Below are 14753 nucleotides of genomic sequence, written 5' to 3'. Positions count from 1 at the left end.
TACAAACTGCACTGCAAATGTACTGGCTGGCCCAGCTGTCACTTCTCCCTTACTTCCCCTAACTATCTGGTAGCTACAGGTGTCTCCTAGTATTAGGTACCCAGAAGTACCCTCAGTATTAAGTAACTAGAGGTGCCCCTGACTGAAGTGAGATCTGGTCAGTGGAATACAGAGAGCAGGGTGAGTAACCTCTCATTTACACTTTGCTCAGGACTCTGCATAGGTAAGGCAGGTAGGAGGCACTTGGGGAGGGGATTGAGCCTCCTTTCCATCATCAGGAGCCTGTAGGTACGTGCCTACAGTGCCTTATGGTAAATCCGGCCCTGCACTGGGCACTGAATTTGCTGGCGCTAATATTGACCTCATGGTGCTGGGCACTGGCCTAACAGTTACTGGGTACTGATCTCACTGGCATTGGCACTAACCTCACTGGCACTGATACTGACCTCACTAGCAGTGGACACTGACTTCATTGGCTGTAATTCTGTCACCTGCCAAGTGACAGGCTGTGTGTTTATGATGGTAGCATGACACAAAGCTTGTGGAAATCGAGCGCTGTTAAAACAGCGCAGGAGATTTGGGTGCAGTCGGTGTCACCATAGGCCATGATATGAATTACTGCTATCGCAGTGCACAGTGAGTAACTTTGGCGCCGTCAGAAGACGGAGCTTAAATTAGTTTTAAAACACTGTAATTTCGGCCACCAGCAATGGCTGAAAGCCAAATTACATCATTCCCTACAAATCCACATTGACCTGGAGGGGAATAGTAATTACAGTAATGCCACCGGGACTTGAGCAGGAGCAGGGTAAGCCATATATAGGCTGTATCCTGCGCCCGAGTCTCCTGGCGGCATATTCATAGGTTCGCTGTGGAAATATGGAATGGCTGTAGCAGTGTCTTTACTGGGGCTGGCAGCATTCTATGTTACATGATTAAGGAGCATTAGAAAATAATGAAATTAGATTCCTGCAAACGATTCACAGGTGGTGTTTTAATTCTTAAAGGGGTTCTTTCGCGAATGAGGAAAAAAATAAAAAGTGGTTTATGCATAAACTATGAAACATCCTTTTAAAATAGTGTAAAAAGTTTTTTGTTTTTTTTTAAATGAACGGATGACAAACTGGGAGGCTAATCCATTTGTTAGGGGTGTTTTTTTTTTTTTTACTTTCTTTTCACAACCATAACTGCTGCCTACATAGTTTTCAGTGGTATAACCCACTTCTAGCTAGCAGGAATCACCATTATAGCCCTATAATGAATCGAATCATGAATCGGACATGTCCGATTGAATCAAATCAATGAATCAAATCAAATTGAATCGAATTTGACAAATTATCATATGGTGTAGATGGGACTTATTCTCCCAACTGCTTATGACTCTTTTTACAAACGAGTCTCTGCATCAGGATCTGGTTGCCTAGCAACAATGTAAACACATTGAGCAGCTTAGCTGTTATAGCTGTTAGGCCTGGTGCACACCAAAAACCGCTAGCAGATCCGCAAAATGCTAGCAGATTTTGAAACGCTTTTTCTTATTTTTCTGTAGCGTTTCAGCTAGCATTTTGCGGTTTAGTGAAGCGTTTTTGGTGTAGTAGATTACATGTATTGTTACAGTAAAGCTGTTACTGAACAACTTCTGTAACAAAAACCGCCTGGCAAAACCGCTCTGAACTGCCGTTTTTCAGAGCGGTTTGCATTTTTCCTATACTTTACATTGAGGCAGGGATCACACTTGTCTTTCAGTTTCTACACTTTTCAGAAAACTGAAAGACAAATGTGAGCTCTACCTTACAACAGCTAATGTAATTTATAGAGCCACACCATCTGGAATCAGTGAAATTTCTGTAGCATCCCCCCATGACACCATATTGTTTATCTACCACACCTCCCTCATTAGAAGTACATCCATGCCTGATGGAAGTGCTAGTGTAGGCAGGCTGTAGAATTCTGCTGTTATGCTGGGAATACACAACGTGTTTTTCCAACAGATAGATAACTTGATAGATACGGTAATTACCAATCTCACGCTCAATCGTTTTACCGCTTGATTTCTCATGGAAGTAAATGGAAAAAGATAAGAAAAACAAGCGGAAGATAAGAGAATCGAGTGGCAAACTCGATCTAGTGGAGAATCGAGCGGAAAAAACGCATTGTGTATTCCCAGCATAAATCTCTTTACAAGCCCAAGCCATGTGATTGCTGGTCACCGGGCTGCACAACATCACAGTATACTCCAGCAAATGCTCAAATAAGCAGGTCAGTGGCACTGGTGCATTCTTACCTCTTATGAGTATATGGTGTGTAAAGGGGTTAATATGGCTGCATCACCAGTCTGATGACCTAATATGCCGCTGTCATATTTTACATTTCTGTTGTGTCCCCATAGCCCCCCCCCCCTCCCGCCCCCTTCATTTTGCACTAACATCTTAGTGGAACTTGCCTCCTCCTCAAACCGCACCATCATTACATACTTATATATATTTGAAATTATGAGATAAACTTAATGACACCAACGCCCGCTAAATACAGCGCCGCACGCTACGCACAGTACTGCAGTGTAGCGTGCACTTCGAAATAACGCGCGCTACCTTTAATTTATAGGCACTCCTACCACAAGATGTGATTGGCCCAAAATGCTGCCTGTCATGCAGTGTATACAACGTAGGGGGCTTTCTGTAAGCCCGCCTGAACAGCCATTGCTGCAAAGTCTGCGCTGACAGCCGCCTCCCTCACAGCCTGTGGAAATGTATAGTGCGGGGGTCCTTTGGCTGTATGGGGAAGACGGGCAGCAGGTGAGCCCGTGCATAACAGTTTTCGGCAGTTAATAAAACAGGGCTAAACCATCTGTTTTTTTTTTCTCAAAACCTGAAAAAGCTCCCCCTGCTGTGACTGCTAATTACAAAAGTCCGTCAGCGTTATGTGAGGGACTGACGGACGCAGATTACAGTGATTTGCACTTTGTAAATTGTTGTATACACTTTCTATTGTTCAAATGAAAGTTTATGCCAGTGCAGTGCCTCCCTCTTTAGATTTATAGCAGCAAATATGTACCCATTGGACATAGCAGCAAATATGTACCCATTGGACATAGCAGCAAATATGTACCCATTGGACATAGTAGCAAATATGTACCCATTGCACATAGTAGCAAATATGTACCCATTGAACATAGTAGCAAATATGTACCCATTGCACATAGTAGCAAATATGTACCCATTGGACATAGTAGCAAATATGTACCCATTGGACATAGTAGTGTTGGGCGAACAGTGTTCGCCACTGTTCGGGTTCTGCAGAACATCACCCTCTCTCTCTCTCTCTCTCTCTCTCTCTCTGTGTGTGTGTGTGTCTCTCTCTCTCTCTCTCTCTCTCTAAACTAAACCCTGAGAATCCTCCATGAGGAGATGGGCTAGTGCAAAACCTGTCGGTTCTGTCAGATTTCTACTACTTGCTGTAAGTGACGGCAATATAGGAGAAAAGTAATTTATGGCTCATTTTACTCAGGAAGAAACATACTTCTTATTTGTATGTGTTTATATATAATTTAAATTTTAAGATTTTTGTGGCAGAGGTCCTTTAAAGGGATCCAAGCAGCTTTTTTTTTTTTTGCAGTTTGTCTTAGTTTCGAATAGCTGTAGGAGCTGCTATTTCCCCCTCTCCTCTTATTTATTCGGGGGAAGGTGTCAATGTAATCAAGTGTGACTTCTCTAAACTGTTTGATGCACAGTGTCCTCCCCTGCTGATGGAAGCACCCCACCTGCTGATGAAAGCTTTTGTTTGCTCATTGCTACTGCTAATTACAGCAGTCCTTATCTGCCTGCTCTTTCTGCGGACAACAGGTCTTGGAAATAGGGTAATATAAGCCTCTAACAAACATTTAAATGTAAAAACAAGAGATAGAATGGAATTTTTTTTAATAGTGAGCCACATTTTTTGCATGCGTTTTTAATATGCTGCTCAGTTCATTTAAAGGACCATAGCCTTGTTTTCTATTTTTACTAATTGACCACTGTGATTGGCACATAGTGATTTCGGGGTCAGGAGTCAATGAAATGGTTCAATTAATCAGTTAAACGAGTACAGTATCACCTTCTATTATAACATTTATTAACAATTTGTTTCTCTAATCTTTATTGTCCATATAGTTGTCCTACTTTCTTTTCATCATCTGAATGCTGTGACCAGTTAGTCCCTGTTGGCGCTTTGAGTCCGCCAGGAGAAAAGCGCGATATAAATGTTATTTGTCTTGTCTTGTCCTGTTAGACCCTGTGACCGCACTAGTTACTCTGATAAAGGAACAGGGATTACCAATGGCCTGTGTAGCTTGCTTTTCCTCTAAGCTCTCCTGAATTGGTTTGTGTTTGCCTTTTTATGTCCTTAAAGCACATCCTAACCAGAACCAACAGATCCTCGTACTTTCTGCAGTGCTGTAAATAACTGTGGCTCAAATTTGCAGTGCATTACATTTTTCTGACACTGTGTCATTTTGGTTGGCAACAGCTTAATTACATTGATAGGAGGATACGGACCAGAGGCGCCAAAAGAGTAAAAGCATAATGAATATAAAAATGGGGGGAGACTATAGTCACAACTCGCCGCCCATAAAGAACCAGAAACCAACAGAACTTTCAATGTTCAGTAAGAACAAAAATAATTTAATGGTACTCCCAGGTGCTACGCGTTTCACGGGATTATCCCGCTTCCTCAGGCAATTAGACAGGAGTACAAGCTATAAAAAATACAGAACAATACAATATATCTACAAAAAGGAGAACCCCGAATGCTTGTAATTAGATATACAAAGTCGTCAGTGCTTTAACAAGGCAAAAGTGCAAAATACAGTGCAACCATGTATCATATCCAAAAACTTCATTCAATAAAAGACCATGGTTCATTAAAAGTCAATCAAAACTGTCGTTTTGTTATAAGAGTATGTTAAAAAGGAAATACAATCTGATGAAGCAGACACTCTGGCCTGACTCATAAGTCAAGTGTACAAAGTGTTACTTATATATCATAAACTTGTAAGGAAAAACATGGTTCTATGCGGAATAATGTAAAGGGAACTTACCAACTCGGGGTCCCTTAAAGCGGGGAGTACCAAACCATAAACATACATCTTATACAAGACTAAAAATAATAAAACAATGTACTTACAAGACAATTTACATAAGATATAACTATAAATACACACACATATGACACGGCATACATATATAGGTGTATGTGTATAGAGACCCAACAAATACTGGCCTATATACCACAATAAAAAGGATGGTTAAAATCAATAAAAGAGAGGACAAGACTAAAAACATTTTTTCATTATCAATTAAAGGCCATATGTGGCGCAAAGCATCGAATGTTTTAGAGCATAACACATTATCAGTTTTAGGTATTTAAAAGGCCTTTTCCAAAACCTCATTAAGGCCATTGGGGACCAGACTTTTGAGAATACTGATCCAATAGATCTCCTTCTGGCGCAAGGCTTCAAACGTGTTTGGGATGTGTGGGGAAATGGCTTCAATAAACGTGATACGGAACAATTGGGGATTTTTTTCATGATGTGTGCCAAAGTGTCTGGAAACGCTATGCAGTGCCAGGCAATTAATAATATTTCTCTTGTGCTGGCCGACCCTACTGCGGGCCTCCTGGGTTGTACGGCCCACATATTGAAGGCCGCATGGGCAGGAGATAAGGTAAATGATGAAGCGGGACTCGCACCGAACCACTTGCCCCTCCAGACACACCGACAGTGGACAATCCTGTGGTCCCCAACATCGACCTTAAACCCATCTTTCATAAACTCGAGGCTGTGCTGAAGGAGGAATTCTTCAATCTAGCAGATATTGCTATGCAGCAGACATATATTGCCGAAAAAATCTCACCGGACGGTATACGTATAAAAACATTATCCTCTTTTCCTAAAGACCTCCTATACACGGAGGAATGGTACATTTATCTTGAATCCTGCACTGGCGGGATGATGGAACGAATCATAAGAAAGAGGACTTCAATAATTGATGACCTCCAACCTGCTATAATTGATCTCAGGCAGACACTGGCCCAACACTTCAAAAATAAAACCTACCAACCCCTTATGTCCAACCTTATCTCACGAGTCAAGAAATTCGAAATTGACACTATTGACACAAAATTAAGGAAGTTAAATAGAGATCGGTTGGCATATGCGGAACATAGAGAACGCGAGCGAAAAACTCGATTCCCTATAACTGATCCTTCAATCAATCCTGCACCCCCACGTCCCCCTCTGCAGCCACTAATGAGTATCATCTTTCCCCCACCACCATCAGGCACTTTTCCATCTTACCCACCACCATGTCCCCTACCACCACCCACATTTCCACCACCGACCACAGCACCACTCACACCGTTACCACCACCCCCAGCCTATGTTCCACCAAAATTTAGCTTTGCCCATACAACCACACTGGAAAAGACGCTTTTCACTGGGCCAACGGGTATTCTACCCCCTATAAAGGAAATTTGCTCGGCCGACCCTCCTGTGGCTCCTGCTATAACTCCACCGATAAACACTATCCCTATACCAAAAATCCAAAAAGATCCAACTTTCAAAATTAAATGTAAAAAGAATAAACCACCTACTACAAAAATTAAAAATAGATTACCTAACATAAAAATTAAAAATATTAAGAATATTCCAAAGTCCAGCAATTTAAAACCACTCTATAAGTTTTTCAAGGGACCACCACCTGCCTCTCTGTCTGTGCCACCTGGTTCTGGCATCGAATTGGATTCACAAGCTGGCCACGTCGTTAACACCACAACAGATAATCTTAATATTTCCCAATTAAGTACTTATGAAACATCAACACAAAACTCTGAGTTTTCCATAAACCCGACAGCCTTGAGTGACACACCAGATATTACGGACAGTCCAGATAACACTCTTACTACAGTAGGTTTTTTAGACCTACCAGCCTCTCTTTCCCAGAGCACCTTGGTCCTCCCCTTGCCGAGTCCCACCAACAACCGAGTTGTCTTGAAACCCAGACACAACATGAAGCGCTCGCACCCAGACCCCGGAAAAGAGGGAGCCGGGGCAAAGGCAAAACACACAAGAACAGATGCCCACAAAAAAACATCGGAGCGGTCACCAACCCTGACTCACAACTAAGAAGTATTTTCAATTTATCTGATCATCTACTATCTGTCCAAGAAACAAAACTACTAGAGAAAGGTCTATCATTCTGCCCGACAAATACATCTAATCTAAATGAATTATATACTGACTTAAATACCTATGTACGTAAGCTCACATTAAGGCGGCATTTCACCATGAAAAAACACAAGGAGCAACTTAATAACCAGGATAATAGTCTAATTACTACAGACAACCCTTCTATACCACCTGTAACAGTGAACCTAGCCGAAGTCGCCACTGATAAATATATCACCACCCAACTGAAAGGACGTTCTAGGTTTAACCCCACAGCATCAAAGGGCCATCTACTACAAACCTTCCATGATCTGGTTCTAGAGGACCTCGTAAAGATTAACCTACAGGACTGCCCCCCCACCAACCTCACGCACGCAGAATATTTGGCGCTCAATAGACTTAAATCAACACATAACATCGTAATTAGACCTGCCGATAAGGGGGGTGGTATAGTCCTCCTCAATCGGGTCGATTACCTAGAAGAGGCCTCACGTTTACAAGACAATCCCATACACTATGTCCTTCTTGATCAGGATCCAACAGAAGAATATAATAAAACACTTAAAACCTTCATAAATGACAATTTTCTGAAGGGCATTATCACTAAAAATGAGAGGACCTTCCTTATTAATCAGCATCCTAGAACCCCATTTTTTTATTATCTTCCCAAAATACATAAAACACTCATCAAACCACCCGGCCGACCGATCATATCGGGCATTGATTCTGTTACTAGTAATCTATCCGTTTTTGTAGACCAACACCTCCAACCCCATGTACGATCACTTCCATCCTATCTTAAGGACTCACAGCACCTTATACAGTTAATAAAAGAGATCACTTGGCAAGATAACTACCATTGGCTTACCTGCGACGTAACTTCTCTATATACTAATATACCTCATGATTTCGGACTGACAGCTATTGACTTTTTTCTAAATAATAATCCCCACATGCCCCAGGCCCAAAGAAATTTTATCACACAGTGTGCTGAATTTATTCTTACACACAATTCATTCAGTTTCCAAGAGAAATATTACCACCAACACACCGGGACGGCCATGGGTAGTTCCTTTGCACCGTCCTTCGCCAACCTGTCTATGGGCCTGTTGGAACACCTCAAACTCCACCCCCAACATCCCTTTGAAAACAATATCATTTTTTACAAGAGATATATTGATGATTTAATTTTTATTTGGCAGGGAGACTCCAACATTATTACACATTTTGTTCACTTTTTAAATAACAATACAGCAGGTCTCCAGTTCACAGCTCAACACCATCATAACACCATTGACTTCTTGGATTTGTCTTTGTTCACCGATGGGAAGAGAATCAAAACAAAAACTTTTTTTAAGAAAGTAGATGCTAATAATTACATCCATTTTAACAGTCACCATCACAGACCTTGGACCACCAATACCCCCTACTGTCAATATAAACGCATTTTCCGCAACTGCACCGACCATAAGGATTTCCATTCACAATCCACAATTTTAACAAATAAATTTATTGAACGCAAGTATCCCAATAAACTACTTAGGGATGCCAAATTCCGAGCAACCCAGACAGACTCCATCCAATCTACAACAAGTACTCCCCTTGACTCCTCTTTCCCACGGTTTATTACTCGATTCAGTGCTCAACACAAGACCATTAGATCGATCTTGCAGAATAGGTGGGAAATTCTACTCCAGGACCCTTATTTAAAAACCACAATACCTGATAGACCATCTTTAACCTATAAAAGAGCCCCAAATTTACGAAACATGCTAGCACCCAGCCGCCTAAGGAATTTAAATTCCAAAGGCAATGTTAGGCCCGGATCTTCTCCATGCCACAAACCCCGATGCACGGCATGCCAGTTTGTAAATGAAACCAACACGTTTCACTCGGCTACCACATCCAACACCTACCCGATTAAACAATTTATTAACTGCGAGTCCCGCTTCATCATTTACCTTATCTCCTGCCCATGCGGCCTTCAATATGTGGGCCGTACAACCCAGGAGGCCCGCAGTAGGGTCGGCCAGCACAAGAGAAATATTATTAATTGCCTGGCACTGCATAGCGTTTCCAGACACTTTGGCACACATCATGAAAAAAATCCCCAATTGTTCCGTATCACGTTTATTGAAGCCATTTCACCACACATCCCAAACACGTTTGAAGCCTTGCGCCAGAAGGAGATCTATTGGATCAGTATTCTCAAAAGTCTGGTCCCCAATGGCCTTAATGAGGTTTTGGAAAAGGCCTTTTAAATACCTAAAACTGATAATGTGTTATGCTCTAAAACATTCGATTCTTTGTGCCACATATGGCCTTTAATTGATAATGAAAAAATGTTTTTAGTCTTGTCCTCTCTTTTATTGATTTTAACCATCCTTTTTATTGTGGTATATAGGCCAGTATTTGTTGGGTCTCTATACACATACACCTATATATGTATGCCGTGTCATATGTGTGTGTATTTATAGTTATATCTTATGTAAATTGTCTTGTAAGTACATTGTTTTATTATTTTTAGTCTTGTATAAGATGTATGTTTATGGTTTGGTACTCCCCGCTTTAAGGGAGTTTTAGCGTACGCTTTCATTTTTTACACTCATTTCCCCTCTAACATACTCCCCCCGGTTCTAATGTTGTAGTTTTATACTGCCCCAAAAAACACCCCCCCCCGGTCGCCTTCATACTTCCATATACTTTCCAACAGTTTACTATATGGTATATAATCTTTACACTAATCACTCTGGCCAGTTCGGATTTGTGAAGTTATAGGCACCCTGTTATGCCCCATGCGACTTAACAGCTACTCGGATGCATTTATGTCATTTTCGCCACTGTCTTGTATGCCCCATAGCCGCACAGGCGTCTGAAAAGCACGCTTTTGACTGCCCCATTGCCGCATACTAGCACTACGTAACCTCTTCCCTGACGCATGTGTATGTGCGTCTGTATGGACGCGTCTGAGCGACGGCTTGCCGCTCAAGAATACACTGTTCCCTTTTCCATCATGGCGCCTACGGCCTCCTACGCATGCGCGCCCTACGCCACTTCCGTCGAGTGTACCGGAAGTAACTTAGCACCACACGGAGACGGCGTTCTCCGTGAGTACATCCTATATGTAGGGCTCAGGACGCCTCATTCCGCATTGAGGCGCTAAATGTATACCAGACCCCGAGTTGGTAAGTTCCCTTTACATTATTCCGCATAGAACCATGTTTTTCCTTACAAGTTTATGATATATAAGTAACACTTTGTACACTTGACTTATGAGTCAGGCCAGAGTGTCTGCTTCATCAGATTGTATTTCCTTTTTAACATACTCTTATAACAAAACGACAGTTTTGATTGACTTTTAATGAACCATGGTCTTTTATTGAATGAAGTTTTTGGATATGATACATGGTTGCACTGTATTTTGCACTTTTGTCTTGTTAAAGCACTGACGACTTTGTATATCTAATTACAAGCATTCGGGGTTCTCCTTTTTGTTGATATATTGTATTGTTCTGTATTTTTTATAGCTTGTACTCCTGTCTAATTGCCTGAGGAAGCGGGATAATCCCGTGAAACGCGTAGCACCTGGGAGTACCATTAAATTATTTTTGTTCTTACTGAACATTGAAAGTTCTGTTGGTTTCTGGTTCTTTATGGGCGGCGAGTTGTGACTATAGTCTCCCCCCATTTTTATATTCATTATGCTTTTACTCTTTTGGCGCCTCTGGTCCGTATCCTCCTAACAAAGTGATCCACCTACGGTGGCAAGGATTGTTCCTGCATTTCTTCTACAGAGAGCGACATCTTATACCTGAGTGGGGTCAGGTTCTAATTCTCCCCACCTGCATATGGAGTGGTTGCCTAGGGGCAACCCATGTTTGTGAGTATAACTATTTTTAATTTAATTATTCGAATTTCTTGAAAATACCACACAATTTTGGGCTCTCGGTCTTTTGTTTTTTGTTGTTTAAAGTTAATTACATTGAAGATTTCTGTTTCAAATATTTATACTGTGCATTTTTTTTAACAGCAAGTATATGTTCCTGATGCGAAGAGAAACTCCGTCGTTAAAGAGTACCCAAGCCGAAGCTTAGGTACAAAATTAGATACTTACCTAAAGAGAAAGAAGCCTAAAATTCCTATTGAGGCTTCCCTTCCTGCTGTGTGGTCTCCCGTCACTGAGCGCAGCCCCCCAGAAGATTAGTAACAATGCATCCTACGGGGGCCACGCAGCTCTTCTTCCTCTAGCGTGGCCGTGCAATAGCTGGCCCATCCCGGGCACGCATGCACAGTAAGCCGGAGCCGCGGGCTCAGTGGTACTGCGCATGCGTGGATGCGCTTGCGTGGCTACTGCAAGGCCCTGCTTCAGGAAGAAGAGCTGCGTGGCCCTGATATGCAGGGGGCTGCACTCAGCAACGAGGGGCTATAGATCAGCAAGTAGGATCCTGAGGCTTCCCTTTCTTAAGGTACGTATCTGATTTTGATCCCAAGCTTCAGATTGGGATCACTTTAATAATAAAGGCAAACAAATTAGACAGATATGAGCTTTTTGTACTGATTCCACGTTACACTTTCCCCATTCATATTACAGAATAAGAGCTGGAATCTGATTGGTTGGTATTAGCCTGACAGCTGTGGTCTCCTTTGCAGAATCAATTAATAGATGGAGCTGTCACAAAAAGTAAAAAATTATTAAAAACTGTTTAAAAAGGAGTGGTATAGTTGGCATACTTCTGTGGATTTCATAGCAGCCAAGATAGCCATTATAACTCGATTGAGATTCAAGAGTTTATTGCACAAAGTAGGGTCAGACAATGCATTTTTACGAGCATTTCCCGCTTCATCAGGTCAATAATTAAAAAAAAGTGCCTTTAGCCAGATAAAGTTAGACTTGAGCAACTCAGTGAAATCCACAGGAGAGGTAAACCAACTATCCTCCTCATTCATTCAGTCGACCACCACTCTTCCTGACCATACAGTATGTACTTCTGCCAGATGTCTCCGTTAATCACTGCTTCTTTTAGCTGTTACGCACATTTTTGGACACCTCCATCTATCAATTGATACTAATCTCTCATCTGTGTTTTGGGAGGTTGTGTTTTTAGCGTAGCTCTTGTCCAGGACCTACCTAACTACCAGGAACGCAAACGTTGAGGACCCTCACCAGCCCGAACTGGGATGGGAACGCCTCCTTAAGGCTTATTGGTGGTTGCAGTTCTATTACAAACTGAAGTTTGTGAGTCACTCTCTCTACCTCTTTTAGCCTGGTGTTCGAATATAGTGCACTATTGGCTCTTGGTATTTTTGTCTCCCTTCTGCTTTTTATCAGTCCATAGATTACCGTGGCCCGCCCCCTTCAGATTCTTTGCAGAATAACTCTGCTAAACATTTAACAAAGTCTGAGGATTCTCTAAATACACATCCGGGCAGTTTCTTGCTTATTTGTCATCCCAGGCACAAAAACCTTTGTCAAACACCCCCCTCCCCCCATCCCTTAGAAAAAAAAACACACACCCATATGATAAAAACCATGTGCCCTATAGTACCGGCTGCCACCACGCACAACACATCAAAACAGCATCAAGGATGCCCACAGAACACGTTCTAACATTAGGCCCACACAGAACAATTTCCGGTATCATGTCATTCACTTCGCAGGATCAGATTATCTAGCAAGACAGTCTTTTTTCTAAATATTTTCAGAAGATTAACTGGATATAACACATCAGTTGTTTGTAAAGAGTTAAACATTCAAAACTGTTGCATGGTTGTATTATTTGAATAACTTCTCTCCAACTTGCTTTGTCCTTGGAATTATTTCTGGCTGTGTTACTTTTTCCTATTTAAATCATTTGTTTGAAATGGAATTATGAAGGAAGCCAGATTAGTACTGCACAATATATCTGCCCACACACGTCTACCTCCAGGATGTTTTTACATTAATTCTTGGCTTCTTCTGGTATTCCTGCGGTATACTAGAGTGTGACATACACCTATTATTAAATGCCCATATCTCACTCTGGCTTCTAAATATAAATCATGCTGCAGAGTGAGGTTTTTTAGTAACATCACTCTAATTCAGTGAAATAATGCAAATATCCAGGGCCGGATTTACCATAAGGCACTGTAGGCACGTGCCTACAGGCGCTTGATGATGGAAAGGCAGCCCACTCCCCTCTGAGCGCCTCCCTCCCTCCTTCCTTATACAGAGTCCTGATAAGAGTGTAAATGAGAGGTTACTCACCCTGCTCTCTGTATTCCACTGATGAGATCTCCCTTCTGTCAGGGGCATCTCTAGCTACTTAATACTGTAGTTCCTCTAGCTACCTAATACTTGAGTACCTCTAGCTACTTCATATTGAGGGTACCTCTGGCTACCTATTACTAAGGGGTAGGGAGGATCAGAAAGTGCAGTTTTTCGATTCCGCGGCATTGCGAAATTCCGTCCACGTTGAATTCTGTAACCGTTACATTCCGTCGGATTTTTGCGTAATCCCGCGTTCCGACGGAAAAATTTCAGTAATCTCAATTGAAATCTCGTTTTTTATAAATCGTGGGCCATGGGACCTAGTGGCAGTTCCACCGGTTTATATCGAACCGGAATTCCAGATATTTCTCTTAAATTTTTTTAAAGATTGATTGGTGTGTGTTAGATTGCCAATTTATTAATATACACACCCTACCAATTTTCTCAGAGTTTCCAATCATTTTTATCATAATTGGGGAAAAATTGTACATACAGTAGGTGTATGGTACATTGGTCAGATTTTTGAAATGTTACAATCAGTCAGAAAAATTGATTGCAATTCTTAAATTTAACAGATATTTAAAAAATATGGCATGGTGTGTGGCCACCAGAGGATGGCTGCATAAAGCATGCAGCTACTAGGAAGAAGAGGAGACCCGATGCAGTGCATCCGCTCGGTGGATCAGTCAAAACCAGTCTTATCAGTCTTACGACAGCTTGTACTCAAGTGCAACTGTCGTCAGAACGACCTGTACTTTAAAAAAGTCTGGCGTGTGTACGCGCCTTTAGGCTGTGATAGGCTGTGATAGGTAGATTACATTGACTATGGTATGGATTAGATTTAAACCCCACTGAGGACAGTCAGTGACATGACTTTGGACTCTGTAAAGCAGTGAGGAAGATGTCAGCCAGAGGCGTCACTAGGGTTGGTGTCACCAGGTGCAGAAACTTGTGGTGTCACTCCTCTCTTACCCCATGACCCTTTAACCTCACCAGTAGTATCGTTCCATTACTGGTTACTGTCATTTGTTGAGAATGGAGTTGGGATGGGGCTATTCTTGACCCATTTGCTGGAGACACTTGCTATTGGGGGTGGGTGGATAGAAGGGACACCTTTACTAAGCGCTGAATAGGGGGATGTTAAGGTGATCGCCACATGGCCCTGGTGGCCTCTGAACTCTGTTGTCAGCTCAGCATGGGGAATACAAAGGGAGAAGAGCATGAGGAAGAAGTACATCAGGCACTAGTCTGCTCTATATTTACATAGCCTTACTCCGCTCTTTTTTAGCCAGGAGCTTGGTGTCA

General features: G+C 42.0%; 1 protein-coding gene across 1 annotated transcript in view; it reads left to right on the top strand.

Annotated features, from left to right (window-relative positions):
* Positions 1-14753, top strand: part of LOC137546931 (SH3 domain-containing kinase-binding protein 1-like) — a 194962-nt gene that overhangs the window by 28699 nt on the left and 151510 nt on the right. The window lies entirely within an intron of this gene.

This window comes from Hyperolius riggenbachi, chromosome 2, assembly GCF_040937935.1.
Source record: "Hyperolius riggenbachi isolate aHypRig1 chromosome 2, aHypRig1.pri, whole genome shotgun sequence".
NCBI lineage: Eukaryota > Metazoa > Chordata > Amphibia > Anura > Hyperoliidae > Hyperolius > Hyperolius riggenbachi.
This window is presented reverse-complemented; position numbering and strand designations above follow the sequence as displayed.